The following is a 16,749-nucleotide window of genomic DNA, read 5'->3' as shown; positions in this document are numbered from 1 at the left end:
TCCTTGTTTTTCTTTTCTTCCTACATCAGATGCAATCATAGTTGGTGAGGCCAGTCTTGCAAGGGTTCAAACATTTCAAGTCCTAACTCCTTATACCTTGACCTCATTGGGGACATGAAAAAATAAATAGAGAAAGAGCAAATCACTTTGATAAAATTATTCCAGATTTATGTAGGAACGAATGAAATAAAAATTTAAATAGAAAAATAGAGCTACAAAAAAATTTAATTCATTAATAACAAATATTAAAAATTGTTTACATACAGAATGGAAATAAATTAGCTTGAGAAATAGTATATATCTCTTAGAAGAGATGTGATGGCTACATGCCTAATGAATTGTGTTATAATGAGGCTTGAAGGCCTTTTTATTATGGAGAAATAAAGGAAAACCCTAAACATCCCAAAACCTAACCCTAAAAGATGAAGCGCCAAACATTTGTGGGCCCCATTGGGGTTAGTTGGTACATCAACTTCTAGGGGTCATAACTTTGGCACACGATATCCATTTGACACATACGATATTGTTGGAAATAACACTGAGAGAGGGGTGAATCAGTATTATCAGATCAATTATTTTATTTCCCAAACAGATTTATATATGCTACTTCAGTGAAGCGAACTAGCGTGTACACGTGACTGCGGTTAAAGAAACTAGTGTATATGCAGAGAACTTGTGATTTAGATAGTTTATCATGTGTTGAGCCTAAACCAGTATACCAGAGATTTATTAGACAATGCAGTAAAAGCAAAAAAGCATCACACATAAGAAACACACATGAACACCAAGATTTAAGGTGGAAACCCAATGTGGGTGAAAACCACCTACTATTGTCGTCCCTGTCTTCTTTTAATGATAAGAAAATCTATTTACAATATTGCATTGGTGCAAACTCATACCAGTACATAGGCTTCTACATGTAGAAGGTTACAACCTTCTCTCGTTCTCCAGCTTCTACTGGAAGGGAGCTACAACCCCCTAGCTCTTGTACTAGCCAATATGATTACTAGTACGTAGGCGCTGACCTACAGAAGGCTACGAACTCTTTCTTCCTCTAGGGACCATGTTTCATCCAATTTTCATACTGGGCCCATCAACAACATCATCATTGCAATACAACCATCAACTACATATTCATCAACCAATCACTGAAAATCAATCATCACTCTCTGAATCAACCAAGCTCAACCAATCACTGACAACCTCTGAACCTCTAACAGAACTGAATCAACCATTCATTCATACTTAATCAACTTCAACAAGTCCACTAGAATAGATAGATCACTGTAACCAGTATACAGATATGAAACCAAAATACTGCATCATCATTCAGAACCATCTGTAACCTCAAAAACATGCATCAGAGTGTATACGCAACTTGGAACAGCCGAACCAGCGTGTATACACAACTTCATCAAAGCGAACCAACGTATAGATCTGCAAATACTTACTTATAACTTCACTGCACTTCCCAACTTCAGACATACCCAAATCATCAAATATAAAGGATAAAACATGTGTTAGCAATCAGATCTAGCCCATCAGATCACATAATGATTAGTCATTATGATCCTGATCCATCATTAGATTTCATCCCTCATCACTAAAACAAATCACAATCAATCAATTTGAACACTGTCACCAGAATGCAGTAACTGGAACATAAAGCAAAACCCAGAACTCTGCATCAACAACCAGAACCAATTGTAACTTCAAACATCATAGTTCATAAGGTATACGCTACTTCGATGTGTCGAACCAACATGTATACATGCTTTTATGAAAGCGAAACAACGTACATATCTACAAATGCTAACTTAAAAATTCACAGACATTCCAGACTTCAGTCATACGCAGATCATATCATTTACAGAATTAAACATGTTTCAATATTCAGATCTAAATTGTCCATGATCAAACCACATAATGATAATGCATTTAAGACTTTATGATCCTAATCCATCAACCATCATCAACCACATGGGTGCATCCTTAGATCAGATCAAGAAACGCATCAGAAGCTCATAACCTACATATATGATGTAACACTTAAGAAGATATTCAATACTTGCACACTTTGGCCTAATGATCTTCTCCTCCTTATATACTCTTAGGCCTTTCTCAATACCTTGGACCAAAACCACTTAGGACCAATACCTTGGACCCAATACCTAGGGTCAATACCTTGGACCAAATGCCTCAAACCAATTACCTTGGACCAAAATACCTTGGATCAAATACCTTGGACCAAAAACTTGGTTTTCCAACATGTACGCACTTTTCCTCCTGTGAAAGTGCGTGTATATGTTATACGTTTCTTTTATTCTATTAAACCGCGTGTATATGCGCCTTGGACAAAGTGAACCAGCGTATACCTCTCTTTCTTCATTCTTTGGAGCTGATCTATAATCCTTTGTTGTTGTCCTGCTGCACTGTGAACTTTCATCTAAGTGAGTTGCCATCAAGGACAAATCCTGTATCATAATGCTAACAATCTCCCCCTTTGGACTTGATGGCAACAACAACACTAAGACACTCTCCCCCTTTTACATCAAGGGCAAAGGGTGGACCAAGATATTCTCTCACCTATGTTGTTCATGCTCCCCCTGAGTACATGTTGAATTGTCTAATTGAGCTCCCCTTTGTACATGTTGATATGCATTGAAAACGTCCATGCTCCCCCTGATCACAAGCAGAGTCTGTAAAAGTATTCTCCAAAAGAGTAACATGACTTTATAACTCAACTATGTGAGTATGACCTTCCTATCACCAATGACTCATACATACATTCATCTCCCAACCAAGTGGGGATATACAAAATTGGACTCATCCACCCAACCAAGTGGGGATATACCAATTGTTTATACATGACACAAATATAATTACATCATCCATCTTATGCAAAGTGGGGATACAAATTACATCATTTGTCCAATAAGACTCATTCAAATGTATGAGAAGTCATATCTCATCCTACTCTTTTACATGACTTAAGAAACAAAAGGTATAAATATCTGAAGCCATAGCTTGACTCAGCAACTATAATGCCAACAATGCAGAATGCGAATGAAGGTTAATGCTCCCCCTGAACTTGTGCTACCTGTGCATTGTTAACAAGTCAATGATCAAGGCATCTTTTTCAGTTAGATAAGAATTAATGAACAGAGCATATCAATAGACTATGATCATAAACATCAGACAGAGCACCCATATCAGAGCCTACCCCGCTATTTTTCTTGTCTGAAAACATATATGCTCCTTGTCCCACAGAAACCCGCGTGTGTATGCAACTCGACTTCATGAAACATGCATATAGTAACCTTTCTCTGAAAAAAGAAATAGATTTAACAACAGGATGATGTAGCAACTACTCCCAGCTTTTGTCTGAGATATTCAAATGTTTGTCTGTGCAGTGGTTTAGTGAATATATCAACAACCTGTTCTTTGGAGGGAACATACTCCAATTTGACTTTTTGTTCAAGTAATTGTTCATGTAGAAAATGGTATTTGATGGGTATGTGCTTGGTCATCGAGTGCATGACTAGATTCTTTGAAATACTGATGGCACTTGTATTATCACATAGAATGGAGATGGGTGGAGTATATGTGATCTGAATGTCTTGTAAGGTTTGCATCATCCAAAGTAGTTGTGTGTAGCAAGATGCATCAGCCACATATTCACTACAACAAAACCAGCAATTAGCGTCCCTTTTTACTTCTTTTTTTGCATCTAGAGCCCATTTTTGGTGCTATTTGCATCCATTTATCAAATATGGTGCAAAACTTGACACAAAATTTGCATCAAGTTTTGCACCAAATCTTACACCAAGTTTAGCACCAGGTATTGCAATAGGTTTTGCACCACATTTTGCACCAAATTTTATGCCAAGTTTTGTGTCATCCTTTACACCAGGTTTTGTTCCAGGTTTTGCATCAAGTTTGGCACCTAATTTTGTTTGACATACTTTTGCATCCTCATTTGCATCCACTTTTTGCACCTACACTTGCATCAACTTTTGCATCGACTTTTGCATCCGTTTTTGCATCCTTTTTTAAATCATTTTTTGCATCCATTTTTTCATCCATTTGTGCATTCCTTTTGCGCCAAGTTTTACATCGTGTTTTGTGTCTAGTTTTGCATAAAATTTTGCATCTACTTTTGTTGCATCCACTTTTCCCTCTTGTTTGGCATCCATATTTACATCCTCTTTTGCATATATTATTGTACCCACTATTGCATCTAATATTTTTGTGCCACAATTAGCACCTAGTTTGGCACCTCCTTTTGCACCCACTTTTGATTATAATTTTGCATCCACGTTTGCATCCTCATTTGCGTCTAGGTTTTCATCAACTACTACATCTATTTTTGCATCCCTTTTTGTATCCAATTTTGGACCGGGATTTGCATTGGGTTTTGTGTCTCGTTTTGCATCTACTTTTGCATCGACTTCTATTGCATCCACTTTTGCACACAATTTTGCATCCACTGATGCACCCATTTTAAATTTCACTTTTTGCATCCCTTTTTACATCTTCATTTGCATCATACTTTGATTCTTTTTTTGCATCTATCATTACATCCACTTTTGTTATGCCACAATTTGCACCATGTTTTGCACTCACTGTTGTATCCACGTTTGCTTCCAATTTTGCATCCATGTTGACATCCTCTTTTGCATCAAATATTGCATCTATTTTTGCATCCACTTTTATGTCAGGTTTATGCATTGGGTTTTGCATCTCATTTTGTATCTACTTTTGCATCTACTTACATTATATCCATTTTTTGCATCCAATTTTGTTTTGCCTGTTGCATCAATGTTTGCTTCCACTTTTACATCCATTTTTGCATCTTATTTTGCATATTTTTTGTCTATTGTTACATCCACTTTTGTTGCACCATATCTTGCGCCTACCATTGCAACCACATTTGCTTCCACGTTTGCATCCACTTTTGTTTCATCCATTTTTGCATATACTTTTGTTTCCGTTGTTGCATCCACATTTGTTTCACCACAATTTGTGCCAAGTTTTACACCTACCATTGGACCCATGTTTGCTTCCACTTTTGCCTTCATGTTTGCATCCAAGTTTGCATTGACAACTGCATCTACTTTTGCATCCACTTTTGTGTCAGGTTTTTCATGTTGTTGTGCATCTTCTTATGTTGTATCCACTTTTCATCCAATTTTACTTCTATTGTTGCCCCCATTTCTATGTTCGCTTTTGCATCCCTTTTCCAACACTCATCATATTTTCTGCATTGATGATATTCCTTATGGCATTGACAATTATGAACAATTGATGACAATGTCAATAATATTGACAATGATGAAAATGAAGATGATGGCGATGACATGAATTGTGATTATGATGATAAAGACGATAGTGGTTATAATGACAATGATGATGATGGCAATGATTATGATGATGACGATGCTAATGACGTTGGCGAATCTTCCCAATTTTAGATGTTGTCATTGTCATAATCATAAGCATTATCTTTGGTGTCATGATCATCATTTTCATCTAGGTCATCATCAAAAACAATAATGGCATGAATGATGATGATGCATGATTACAACAATGTCGATAGAAATTACAGTAATGATGATGATGGGGATGATAAAAATGACAATGACGATGATAATGGTGGTGATGATGATCATCATCGATCATCTGTCAAAAATAGAGTTGTTATTTCTCTTACGTATATCAATGTGTCCTAAACAACCCTTTTCTAGCACTGATCACATTTTTTGGGTTGATGATATTTCTTACAACATCTACAATTATGAACAATTGCAAACAATGTCCATAATGATGATGATGATGGCATGAATGGTGATTATGATGATAATGTAATGATGGCAATAACAATGACAAGGATGATGGTGATGATGATGACAATGATTATGATAATGAGAATGACCTTACAATCTTATGGATTCGTGAACAATTACTAGTTTCAATACCATCTTCTGGATACGTATTACTATCATACCTTTTAAATTTTCTGTCTCTCTTGAGGTATCTTACTATAATGGTGTTGTCAACACTAGAAAGATATCTTGTTGTAATGGTGGTTCTAATGTTAGCACTAGCAAAGTTTAGTAGGGAGGATGCTACTACAAGAGGAATTCCTTCTAAGTGACTATGGCATTCAAAATGAGGCTTTATGGGCTGCTTGTTAACACATGTTCTCATGCTCATATAAAATTAATGTGAAAAGTTGCTTTAATTGGTTCCCATGCATTATTGATATTGATAATGGGGTGGTATAAAATTGTAATGGGCATATCCGTTAGTTAGTTATGATGGGTCAACAACATTGAAATCATCCAAGTGACAATTCACCTTGGAACAATCGTCGCTCGTGCGAAAACACGAAGTTTATGTAAATGAAAGTTGTGATTGTAGTGGAATTAAAACCATCGAGAAATATCAAAGAAGACGCTGCCTACCAGTTTTGAAAGACAACCAAGGCATTGAACAACTATTTGCGTTAGGATGTAGTGAGGGAATCGAAGGAAATTTGGCAGCCCTAAGTTGCCATTACTATTGCCAATCACACATTCAATAGTAACCATAAAAGGTAGCCACATATAAACAGAACCTCGAGGTGTTGACAGTCAGAATCTATTGTAATAGCTTTGACGTATATATAGTTTTGTGTTTAGATGAGAATGAAGTGGGCTTCATCCAGGGTTCGGCTCAATCCTCGTCCATTCCATGCAGTGGTGTTTAATTCGCCAAGCAAGAGAATATTACGTGAGTGTTCAGAGTTAAATCAACAGAAATCAAGGACGTGTGATTGTCAAATTATTGCTCCTCCATTATGATTGAGCGCTTGATGCGATGGTCATTATCCTTGGGTGATACTTTTATTCCCCATTTTCTATTGAAAAAGTAGCGTTTTTCTGTTCGATTATGATAGGATTGGATGAACGCCGGTTTGGGTGGATGTAGACCCATGTTTTTTTGTGGTGATCTTCAAATGTCTTGAGGATAAGAAAAAAATCCTTGACCAAGGCCCATGGTTTTGGGGATGAGTTGGTCTTCTAGTGAAGCCATGGTTTCCCAACTTCAATCCTCTCACTATGTTGCCGATGACTAGTCTAGTATGGGTAAGATTCCCAGTTTTCCCATTCACTTTACCCATCTAGATCTCTTAGAAAAAGTGGGCAATTTTATTGGAAGATTCGTCAAAGTAGACAGGGAAAGACTTTTGAAAGGCATTTTCACCTATGTTTGCATATGTGTTTAGGTAGATCCCAATGAAGTTTTGCGAGATAAAATTGAGCTCAAGTGGATGGGAATTGTGTATTCCCAACCCCTGGACTATGAAAATACAACTTTTCGATATAGGAATTACCAACAAGATAGACACCTTCAAACTGTCTGTCCCTTTCCAATAGGGGCTTCCTCCTTACAGTCATCTAAGAACTCTAGCTGCAGTTGGAGGGATCTTAAGGAAAGAGAGGGATGGGAATTGTGTATTCCCAACCCTTGGACTATGAAAATACAACTTTTCGATATAGGAATTACCAACAAGATAGACACCTTCAAACTGTCTGTCCCTTTCCAATAGGGGCTTCCTCCTTACAGTCATCTAAGAACTCTAGCTGCAGTTGGAGGGATCTTAAGGAAAGAGAGGGATCCAAAATGTAACACCCCTCCCTTGTGTGTCAAAATTTGCAAACCTAAGCTGAGAAAAGCTAGGTATGATGTGTAATATAAAAAGTAAATACATTATTAATAAATTAATCACTTGGAAAAGTGAGACACCAAGAGATGAGATTCTTGCCAAATCACGTTGGTGAATGGGAAAGGATAATTCTTTCATGGTAAAGCTTCTCGATTTAATTCTAGATAAGTTGGATGGATTGGAGATAAATATCCATTGAGAAAAACATAAAAGTTGTGCGGGAGAGAAAGGAAATCTTCTATGAGGAAAATCCTCATGGGAGAGAAAGGTGAGCTTTTATGAGATAAGCCTACGCAAATGGATAAAAAGATCCATAAAAGTGAGACACCGCTAATGGAAACCATATCATGAAAGAAGGTATTAAATACCCATTGCATAGATCAATTGGAGGCAGTTGATCCATGGCAAGAACCTCGACTCGGTGGTGAACTGAAGAGTCATTTCTAGGTTGGGTAGCGGTGCTCTGTTTTCCAAGTGTCGTTCTCTCTTTTGATCTAGTTTGACTCACTTGCGTGGATTGTTCTGTATGTTGGTTTCTTACCCTCTATGTTATAAATTCCTTAGCATATGAGAGAATTTGCTTGAGTTTTAAATGCACTGCATGTGGCGTTAAAGAGATGATTTTATGGATGCACATAAATGAAATTCTAATTACAGTCACAGTATGTGGATCTTATGTAGAATTGGTGTTAACCTGTCTTTTGTTAAGATAGTGAATAGTCGTGCTTGAGCCGCTATGCAAATTTGTTAACTGTGGTTAAGGCTCGACTGTATAAACTATGGTACAAGTTATTTGTGCTATGCATCCAATGCTGCGCTTCTTATTAATTGTGCATAATCCCTAAGATACACATGTTAACGTGTCATGCAACTGTGGCAGACGGATTATTGATTATGTATGATAAATGATTTTGTTTTGAAACGGTAGAGCCTATGGTTCGGGTTATCTAATATATGCATTATGCATTATAGGATGAATTGCATCCATTGAGGCGTTCTAATTATTTATTCGTATTGCATAAGATATATGTCGGTGGTACTTTCGGCCATGACAATAGGAATATGAACATGCTATATGGCAAAACTAGTTATTGTAAATGGATGACCTGATCTCCATAAATGTTGGATTGAATCCTCAAAGGAGGGATACTCGAATGCGGGATATTGAATAATATTGATTGATTCCTCCTCTGTGATGTGATGTAGGCATGGGTAGAAGTGCTTGTGTTAGCTTTGTTTTGAGGTAGTTGTATATGAACGCGTGTGACAACCATTACATCTAAATTTATTACAAGCTAAAATTAGTAAAGGAAACCAATATGTTGCCTTTAATACTGTGGCTAGGAGGTGTCTACTGAAAGAGGACCCAAAGTTGATCATAATTCATGGAACAAGGTACCAATCAACCTTAAGCACAATGCAAGAATAGGATGAAAACCTTAAGCATGACCACCAACTCATCGAATGGCCTTGAGGCTGCAATATGCAAGAAGAGGATGAAAAACATTGACTTTGAAAGCTTTTACAACCAGAGAACCTTAAAACCCCAACTCCCTCCTTAGGACAAGTGTATTTGAGTTTACCAAGAGTTGGCTTCCAACACACCCAATGCTCAATGCCAAACATGACATGGTACACTAAAACACAAAGACCGTAAAACCTTTCAACATATCGACAAAGTACACATTCTTCCTTGAAATACACATTCTAAGGAAACCCACAAATGACTTCTCCTCATTTTGAGGATGGTACCTAGGTTAAATTGGATTGCATAGGGATTTCTTAACACAGGGTTCAAAATTATTACAACAATATACTTATTAATCACTAAATATGTCATTTGTAGGAATTGCAGTTAGGTGGGGAAGATAACACTCCTATCCATTTTTAAAGCTACACCCAATTAATAAGTTCTCCATGTGCCACAATAAATGCAATTTTTATGACTATAGTGACACATCCCTCAAGATTTCCTTCCACACCAACACTTTTATCCATGAACTAAAGAGTGACTATTTCATTATTATATTATACATACATGTTAATATAAGCATTAAAATTTGTATTCCTTTGTAAAAAATGCTAGTCCAAGAGATACATTTGATCACCTTGTCTTGTATCCAATATCCAATGTTGACCCCTATATCCTTAGATCTAGAGTGAAGGTTTCATTTCTAATGTTGTGTTTGAGCTTAAATTCTAATTAAATATTTGGGTTAGCCAAGGTCATTACTTAACTTAATGGCTTTGCAATATACAATGTATCATATTTTTTTTAAGTTCAATTGGTGAGATATGTCTGGGGGATTGAACTTTCGATCACTTGGATACACAAGGGCTTGCCAACATGCTTTTTTCCAATTGTGCTACTACCCTCAGAAAATATGCAATGTATCATATTAACATCCACTTAAACCAAATTGACTTTTGGGACACATGTCTCTTTGATGATGAAGGGAATCCAATTATGTGATGTCAAACACATTCCCTCACAAACACTCACAAAGACCCTACACTTTTTAGGGTTCGAACCTAGGTTGTCTGTTATGAAACCAACTCACAAAAAGATAGAAAAGATAGATCAACAACTTAGAAATCAGCCTCTTCGAGGGGGCAACCTCCTTTACATTACACAAAAGAACAATTATTGGATGATACAAATGACAAAGCCTCATTTCTATATATAGGAGTCTAAGGGGTCACAATATAATCAAAGTCAACATAACAATAATAATATAAGGGCACAAAAATAACAATAGTGGGCTTCTATGGGGCACAATAATAACAATATGGGGATAATAAGGGCACAACAATAACAGTAAGGGCCACAATGACACTAGTAATGGGGGAATCACTAGTGTTATAGGGACCTAACATTGTCTATATGGAAACACTGTATAATTTTGAATTTATTTATTGTAGATTTGTACATAGATGGATATTCCTTTCTTTGCATTTATCTTTTAGACTTCTTTCTTTCACTAATTGATTTAGAGCTTATGGAGTCTCAAGTAGCACCAATCCCCTTGCTTCTATTGGATTGAATAACATGATTTCTCTTTTGAAATCCATAATATCTCATTCACATGCTTCCTATTTCTCCCATAAGACTTTAGCACAGACTCCATGATCATGTTTGTGTCCCTCTTAATAACGCACTCCTTGGAAGGGGCCATAAAATCTTTTATTAGGACTAAACTTGGATGTCTCTTCTTTCTTGCCCTTTGATTCTTCATTCAATCATACCACCCATCAACTTGTTATTTTTCCATTTTTCTTATAATGACCTTTGTTGTTGGGAAGGTGCCTTTCAAGTATTTTGTCTTTGCATATAGATACACATAAAGTATCATTATTTTAATCTAATGGACGTGGTTGTTAAAATCACCAATATTTAATTAAATATGCATTGTTATACCTTTGCTCAAGTCAACTTCAATTCAAATTCTAACACATGTGTGTATACCCTTCCTTGCTTAGTTTGTATATTGTTGTAAGTCCCCAATATATTTATGTTGGCTTTTGAAAGATCATCTCATCCCAAAATAAGTAGGGGGGATTCAATATTCAAATCCAGAGTGGGGTTGAAGAAATGGATATTGAAGATGGATTCAATTATAGAAACTATCTTTTGAAAAAAGGTTAGTTTTGCCCCAAAAAGAAAGTCCCTCCTTTGAGACCTTGCCACAACTTCCATAGTTGTGAAATTTTACAATAATAGAACCTCTAGAGTAGAGGTTTACCATATACTTAGAACTTAGGTTGGAATTGATTTGATTCTTGAACTCTTTAGATGATGACTAGAGATCATTAAATACATAGTTTGAAGCGTTTGCTTGTAGTTATTAATGAACTTGTTAACCACCCATAGATGAATACTTCCCTTGCACATGTGCTTGATTTTGTCAATAATGAAAGAATCCTACTATGTTTTTGGTATATTCGACAAGACTACATCTTTAAAATAAAGAAGATTCAATTCTTAATGCTTTGCAATCATGTAAGAGGGAGGGACAATTGAAGTCACGCAGGAGGAGGTATTCCCTTTGTTTAGCGAAACTCTACAGAGATAAAGCACTAAATGCAAGATTAACCCCTTGTTTATGTGATAATTAGGGAATATATATCTATTCTCTCAAAGATTAGTCTTATATATTCAAAAAGAATTTCTAATTTATTCTAAATAACACTTAACACTGTTTATAGAATAATTTCTCACCATTACAATCACAATAATCATTTTTCAAGGCAAAAACTACATCAAAACTTTTTGAATATGCAAGTAGATAATCTCCACAAATGAAGATGAAAACATATTTTGAGCATGTTTAAAGTGGATTAAACTATAATAATAAAAGACACAACAAAAATCTTGATACAATAATAGCTCAAATAATTATCTTTAACAAAAATCTATTAAAAATTACTATAAAATTATAAAATGAAATTAACATTAATAAATAATCAATTAATTTATATAAAATCCCAATTTAATAATGAATAATTACTTAATTCTTTAAGTTCCACTTCAAAGAAAGCATTGACACATCAGCTAGAGAAGGGTGCATTATTGTTTTTGGAGTAAGAGAAGGGTGCATTATTGTTTCGCAGTTCTATGTCCGTCGCATCAATATTTTATTTGATGTGCCCAATTATTTTTCCAAAATAAAACTATTATTCAGCTTAAATAATAGAATGTATAATATTTCAAATTCTATAAAATGTATAATATTTCAAATTCTTTCAAAATCCGTTTTACTAAAACACAAATATATGGCCGTCGATGACATGATCGGACGGTAGATATTCTATCCCGCCTTTAAATTCAAATCCTCTTGGTAGTTTGGCGCCATTGCGCGTATCCCTCTCAACGAGCTCAGTAGCTCGCATATGAACAATCATGGTTTGCAATCGCATAAACATTGCCCCAGAATCGATCCACGAGCCACCAGATCTCTCTCTGCACGACTTCCAACAGTTCATCTACGTTTCTTCGTGGTCAAAACAATTTCTTTGTTTCTTGATACAGTTCATCTGCGTTTCTTTGTTTTCTTTAGCACCGGTTTAAGGGGAGAACTTTTGCCACATCCTGGGGTCATCTCTGTTCATTATAGAAGGAGGTCTTGTAACCTGCTCCAAACTGCCAGTTTCTCTCTTTGAAAGTTTGTATTGAAAACCAGTGCTGGGTCGAAGGTTTACTCATATGAAGGATGCAGAAAATGAGAGTCCTTTAGTGAGTCCATGAAAAAGGCTTGGCGAAGATTTGGGGCAAAATGATACCTGCAGCAGAGCCAACAAAGTTCCAAAATTAGAGCCAACCTCACCAATTAAAATCTGCAAACAACCTGGAATCCTATCTTTAGGACGAGATTGTTTGAAGCACCCCGAAAACTCAAGTATGTTATTACTATGCTACCTTTCTATAGACTGGAATTATTTCTTTTATTGTTGCAATATCCGTGATATAGTCCTGGTTCAAGCAATTGAAAGATAGACTTGACTTTTCTTCTAGTTGATTATGAGACTCTGTACTGAAGGTCATAAGAAAAAAAAATCCAAAACTTTTTATAAGTTCCTGAAAGTTAAATAGTAACTATCTCTATCCAATTACCCACTATGTAGGCAGGCATATCATTGATTTTAGCAAGCCTTAGCATTTTCCTGTCTACCTGGATAAGGAAGCAAAATACAAACGAATAACTATCTTATCCCTGGTTGAACAGGACAGGTAAAAACCATTGTTTCCTTAAATTAGTTTCATCTTTTACCCCTATAATAAGTTATTGTGTCAGGTTTCTGAACTCTTCCCTGACACACATGAAAGTCACATGCAGTTTCAACAATGGTATTGATAAATTATAACAAATTCTTGTACAAGAACATTCTTATAGTCGTTGCCTCTCAATGCCAAGCAGATGTTGCAATGAGAATTTTGTCCAACCATCCAAAATAGTAAATACATAGCTCCTCCTTCTTCCTTAGTCTTATAGCTATTGCAATATGATTAACAGAGCAAAGATTTAACTGTGTCCTTAACATTAGCACTGAGATGATATACACTAAATCCTGCCATAGTCACTCTAGCTCTCCATTTTCCTGTAACTTCATACCTCTCAATCCTTTCTTCTCCCTCACAAGCAATTATGTTCACTGTGTCTCAGGCAAGGCATTGTTCTTCAACATTCATACGATTTCTGCTATCCCTTTTAAGTGTAGCATCTAGCGACTCAAACACTGATGAGTAATAGTTTAATGCTTCCATGGATTGGGGGATGAAAGGTGTATTATTAGTGTTAACCTCCTGTTTTATGATCAGAAAGTAGAATGTCATGCTTGGAGGCCTTTTTTAACATATTGTTATTCGGTAACCATAAACTACTATTCACAAAAACCAGGTATCATAATTTCTTTAATTTCAACTTGTTTCTCTTATTGGGGACAATGAAATGTACTGTCTTGCAATCTCTCTCACATGCAAATGAGCTAGCAGGTTTTCTTGAAATACAATTAAGAAACTGCTGCAAAATTAGCAAATTAACTCCATAAGATTCCCCCACAATACAATGCTGTTGCTTGCCCCTTGTCATAGTTAGTTGCTTGGAGTCCACAAAATACTCCCACCTCCTTTAAGAATTCAATTCATCTCCAATCATTCGCTGCTTCTGTGGGGAAGGGTGCATTCTTCTTGTTACCTCTCAAATTGTATGTAATGATAAGATCCCTAATCCACAATGTACAACTTCAGGGAACTGTTAGGATGGTCACCACCTTCACCTCAACAACCTATCCTCTTCACTTTAGGCTGGCTCTCCTTTGGCTCAAGGGGATATACCTAATACTATTAATAAGACAAAGAAATGAGGCACAAGGTGAAGTTGAGAGAAGCCTTAGTAAAATAGAGTTTTGGAGTTTTTAGGGTTTTAGAATAAGTGATGGAATGAGAATCAAATGGCTTATGAGGTCAAGAAGAAACTCTTCGGAGAAGTGGCTTATTTCCTTCAAGGATTAGGGGTTTGAGACTAGAGTCTAGAACCAAAAGGAAAGAGTGATCCCTCACTCAATGAAGAATAAAAATGAATATCAAGGTCTACAAGAAGGGAACTTTCAATGGAAAACCTTCACCAACAAGATCAAATATGTTTTGATAAATGTACTTAATACTTCTTACTAGGGAACCAAAGGAAAAACATAGCAAGGTGCCAAATAATCACCAAATCAACAAAGGAATAATGCAGAAGAAAAACCCTAAAACATCTCCCTTCCAAGTGGTAACTTACCCCCTAAATGGATTGATCTTGAAGTCTTGTAGAAGACAAGCATTTCATCATTAATCTGTATGCACCAAAATTCAAATAATAACCAAGAAAGAGAAGCTTCAAGAATTGAAAACAATCATCCACAAAAAAAGAATCCCTTACACCATAAATGCTCCAAGAAAGATATGTCAATTAAGTTCCAAGGAGTGAGAGCTACAAAAATCCAACCATGAGTGAAATTGAGGAAGTGCATCTCTTTACACATGAGATTGACCTCCTCATCAACAAACACATCATTGACAATAAAACCAAATAAAATGCTCAAGGGAGCTTATTTTTGTTACACTACTGCGCAAGTGAACTTATTCATTTTCCTACCCTACTGTAGCATGTACAAAATGCAGCTACTAGGTGAAGTCAGTGATCCGATGCAGCCACCTTAACATCTTGGAAGCACAATGCCCCTTCCCTCAGTGCTTAGTCATCATGGAAAACAGGGAGACATCAAACTCTGAATGGTTACAAGTTGGAATCTCTGTCAATGCCTCTCTGGGAATGAATTTGGATGCCTGCAAATGAAGTATGTCATGAAGGGGCTGTAACTTTGGACATGTTCTGCTACATGATATATCTACCCATCCCTACAAAGGACTGTTATAATTGTTGTCAAACCATAAGGTGTTTTCTTGGCTCCTGAGCATCTCTTCCGAGAAAACAATATCCCCCTTTACTGCATGTTTTTGGATTCTGGTTTTAAGACTATATGAAAAAGTACAAGACTGTTGTATTTTTGAGTCTTGCACAGATTCAGCAGTTTGCATGTCAAGGCCATATTATCAGTTCTGCACTCTTATGTTCCCTTTGGACACAAATCACTGTTCTTTTGCAAGGCATTCCCGGAACAAATTTCAACAATGTGGTGATCCATATGACCAATTGGTGTGTTCTTCTGCCTTACAAGAGAATCAATTTTATTTTCTAAAGTATGCCAAAGAATGGCACCAATGTCATTCTCAGAGCATCTTCAAGCATGTATTCTTGAGTAGGGCATTGATACATCCTCGCAGGACTGTCCCCAAAAACTATCTGAAAAATGAATACAACATTTACTATAATAGCTACAAGTTGATACTTTCCAGGAATGGTTATTACCTTGCTCAATCTACCACATACATCTTTTTTATTGTCATTTTCTATCATGGTGTATACATTTTTTTCAACAATTTTGAAGTGTGCCCTGCCTTCAATGCAATGTTGGTTCCAGGAAGGAATATAATCACTGTCGAACTACCATGACTGCCATTTAATGATATCAGGCCTGTTTCTTCAAAATCTAGCAAGCTCTCACAAGGCAAAGGCCAGACATTAATAGAACAATGAGGTGCATTTCCATTGTCACCTCAGCAATCCTCCTTCTGCTTTTTAGTGGAATTATACCACACAGGAGGCTTCCCAATTTTCACCTAAATGATATTCTAAGTTATATGGATCAAGGTGATATATCAGATGAATCAAAGCTAAGTAAAGGTACTTTCAATGGACAAGGGCACAATTGTCTATGTGTAGGAGCAGTGTACCATATACAAAGCCCTAGAGAGGTACTTGTGACCTAGGGTTACATCGTGTAGATCAACAAAGGGATGCCTAGGTATACAAATACCAAGAAAAGGTTTGCAAATAAGAAAAGGCAAACCTTCAATTTAAGACCCAAGTTGAAGCCTTAGCCAAAGTTAGGATTTAGCTAGGGCACAAATTGCCTAGGGTAGACTGTTGGGGAAAATT

Source organism: Pinus tabuliformis, chromosome X (assembly GCF_031772625.1).
Source record: "Pinus tabuliformis cultivar Carrire ecotype Pingquan chromosome X, CPIR1, whole genome shotgun sequence".
Lineage (NCBI taxonomy): Eukaryota > Viridiplantae > Streptophyta > Pinopsida > Pinales > Pinaceae > Pinus > Pinus tabuliformis.
This window is presented reverse-complemented; position numbering follows the sequence as displayed.